Below are 3,965 nucleotides of genomic sequence, written 5' to 3'. Positions count from 1 at the left end.
GGGGGGGGGGGGGTCTACACAGAGCTCTCCAAGCACCTGGGAAGGGGCCCCTTTAAAACAAACTGATGGCCATGTTCACTACAGCAGTAAAAGAGTTTAAAAATGAGATATTTACCACGTGAGGAAGTTTAAACTTTATACAAAATGATTAATGAAATCCTGCTGGCTCCACCAGCCAAACCCTGTTTTTAATACTGATGGTTCGGGGTATGACAGTGAACCTACTATAGGTAAAAATGAACTCCAGCAGAAGCTTCAGAATCAAACCATTAATTCTGTGTCCTAAAAATGTTCATATGTGTCCACAGCAGAGAAATGGAACAAAATAAATAAATGCTAAAGTTTATGAGAAAAATAACTGTAAAGGAAACTTCCACTAACTGGAAAGAGTATTTGCGACTGAATTATACCAAACTTTATTTGACTTAAAGGAAGAGTGCCACATTTTGTGACAATGCACCCGAGAACATAGATACCACTCTCTTATCTGTATGATAAACATGAAGCTACAGCTGTTTGTTCAGTTTCGGCTGCTGCAAAGAAAAGTCCAACATCAACACAAACATCACAATGTATGAGAGTCTGCTAATATACTAATATTTTGTTGGATTACAGCTGATAAACTGACAAAAAAGGAGCTTTAAAACAAAAGGCTCTATTGTAATCAGGCACACTGACGGTGCAGAGCAGTCGGGTGCACAGACTGAGTGGGCGTCTCCCAGCGCACCTGCTGTTTGGGTTCATGTAGGTGCAGCAGCACAAAGTGAAGGTGAATGCAGACCGGAGGATGTGGTGATTAATAAATACCGTTGCTCTGAAACAGCTGAGCTAATTACAGTGAGGCGTGAGGACAGCTCAACAAATAAGAATCGAAGAAGAAGCTTCATCAAATTATTGTCTGGATGTTGCAGAGCGGCTCACAGAGCAGCACAAATCTGCAGTTAGAGGCAGATGGTTAGTTTATTATCAGTTCATATGATAATACAAATAAACAAATAATTAAAAAAAATGTTTGGTGAAGCCGAATTATAACATATTTCTTCATACAGACATGAGAGTAATATCGATCTTCTCATCTAACTCAAAAAACAGCGTATTTCCTAAAATATTGAACTAGTCCTTTAACAGGCAACATATTGACTCCACTAACTCTTCACCTGGCAAAGCAATTGAAACGTTGATTGTTCCATCTAATAAAGTTTTTCAGAGCTATGATCCGTGTGTAGTTCTTTTGGTTTTCCTGTATCTGACTCTAAATATAGGATTTACTGTACAACCCTAACTGTACTTCCACTAATCCACAACCAGCTCTGCTACTTAGACACAGCTGTGCTTTGGATGCTATGCCACTGTTAGGACAGCCCATTATTCCAAGACGCCAATAGTCCGGAAACTGTTGCATTGGACTGAAAGCCCATTGCTCAGAAAATACCAACCTGCTATAACTTACATAATGCATCTAACTTACGTCACTTACATCAATTAACTTAATGTACTTAAACCATGACATTTTCCTAAACCTAACCAAGCAGTTTTGTTAACTTAACCAAACTGCGAGTGTTTCACAACATTAAAAACATAAGGGCAAAAAACTGCAGGGAGAGTGTGTATTTTGGACTTTTTGGGGGTTTCGGACTAATGGGAAATTCCTGTGATTTGAGCTAAAAAGTCAACATGCTAACCTGCTGAAGTTTAGCTGGTATAAATAAATAAAAATAATAAAAAGTCAAAGCTTATTAGGATTCTTCGTCTAGAAACCTTTAATGTCTGTACAAAAATTTATAAAAATCTATCAAATCAACACAGACGGATCAACAATTATGGCTAGAAAAGTTAGCAAATCAAATGATTCAAATACTTTTATTGTTCAGTCTGCCTGTCTGCACTCTACTGAACCTTTATTTCCTATAAGAACTCTTGGTACCGAATTAAAGCTATTCTGATGCCAAAAAAGACCTGGTTGAGTTATTTGTATGTGTATAAACCAGGTCTGTCCTGAAGGTATCCCTCTCTCCTCAGCTCTGTGGCGCAGTGGCCTGTTGGGAGTGTCAGACAGCTCGAATACGCACATCCTTCATTCCCGGGACGGGGCCGTCATGTCAGTCAACAGATACCGTTCAGGGAGAAAGTTAATCCCTCATTAAGTTTGTAATGATATGAACGGTCATTTTCTGTGAGTGTATGGAGGACCCAGTGTGGCCTACTATGAGCCCGGAGGAGAGCGCGGCTCGTACAGTAGCACTTCACAGCATTGGTGTCGATTGTCACTTAGCTAATGGTCACTTAGCTCGAGGGCCGAGCTGCGGTGAGTGGAGGTCCACCCTCCTGCCACACATTTAAATGAAAAACACACAGAATCTGCATAGTGACACGCAAAAGAGGCAGAATCAGTGCTGGAATTAGTCAGCTAATTTCACATTTAACCCTTTAGCTGGTTGTGTGTTAATTAAGCCCATTTTACACAGAGAGAGAGCTGAAAGGTTAACGTGATATAAGAATGAAACAGGGACAGAAATGATCTCTTATTTTCAAGTTAGGGTCCTGTAAGGTGTAATTTCTCACGTGCAGCCACAGTACATAACACTGCAGTTATATTAACTGCTTACTGTTAACGAGGTGTAAACTCTGCATTTATAGGCTGCTTTTAGAGGAGCTGTAGATTCGACTTGGACTCGAGTTAAAAAAATTAAGACTTCAAGCTTGACTGCTGTAAGACTTGAAAGTAAAAATATTCCAGTCACAGCAGAATGTGAAGGAAGTGCCAGGCAGGGGTTGCACGTCTTTAAATGTTTTATCATTAAACCTAAAGATTTTGGTCTCAGTTATATAAAATACACTATTAACAGACTTAAAGGTCCACTGTGTGCAGTTTAGGAGGATCTATTGGCAGACATTGAATATAATAATCATAGTTTACATTAGTGTATAATCACCTGAATATAGGATTGTTTATCTACAGTTGACCATGTAGAACTCATGGATGCATAAAGAGACCTGGATACAGCGTTGGAGGTGAAGCATGAAGCCAAGAAGCCACTTCTAGCTGCAATTACCCAGATGATACTAAAAACACAAACAAACAAAAACAAAAAATTCTTAGTTACTTTATAGGGTCCCTTACAGTTTCCGTTGTCTGGGCTACTAGTCTGCTGCACATGTGAAGTTGCAGTGTGTTGACCCCTCAGGGCCTCCATCAGTTTAGTTATTTGTATGTGTATAAACCAGGCCTGTCCTGCAGGTATCCCTCTCTCCTCAGCTCTGTGGCGCAGTGGCCTGTTGGGAGTGTCAGACAGCTCGAATACGCACATCCCTTCATCCTCCGGGAACTGACAGGAGCATCATGTCAGTCAACACATACCGTTGATGGAGAAAGTTAATCCCTCATTAAGTTGGTAATGATGTGCATATCAAAAACTTTAATTAAAACAAATAAAGGGAGAATTTTACTGCTTAATGTACTGTACTACCATATTGGTTTTTCTACTTATTTATTTATTCGTACATCATGATACAATTATTAGCATCATAATATCAACACTATATGTATATATATTATTATTTTATTCCTCTTCCATACCCCACAGACACTCGTATTGCTCACACTGACCCTGTTGTTGTCTATAGTGTTGTAATTGTTCCATGTTTTGTCTTGTTGTATGTGTGTCTATTCAAATTGATGTACCATGTAAATAAATACATAAATGAAAAAGCTGGTAATGACATGGACGGTCAGTTCTGTGAATGTATGGAGGACCCCGTGGCCTACGTGGCCACTATGAGCCCAGAGGAGAGAGCGGCTCGTACAGTAGCACTTCACAGCACTGGTGTCGATGCTAACGGTCACTTAGCTCGAGGACCGAGCTGCAGTGAGTGAAGGTCCACGTTTACAAACAGTTTCCGTTGTCTGCGGCTACTTGCAGTGTTTCTTTATTTGGTTGTGTTTTCCTATATGTGAAGTTGCAGTG

The sequence above is a fragment of the Morone saxatilis genome, unplaced genomic scaffold (genome assembly GCF_004916995.1).
Source record: "Morone saxatilis isolate NCDOM2014 unplaced genomic scaffold, NCSU_SB_2.0 Contig3, whole genome shotgun sequence".
NCBI lineage: Eukaryota > Metazoa > Chordata > Actinopteri > Moronidae > Morone > Morone saxatilis.
Note: the sequence above shows the minus strand (reverse complement) of the source record.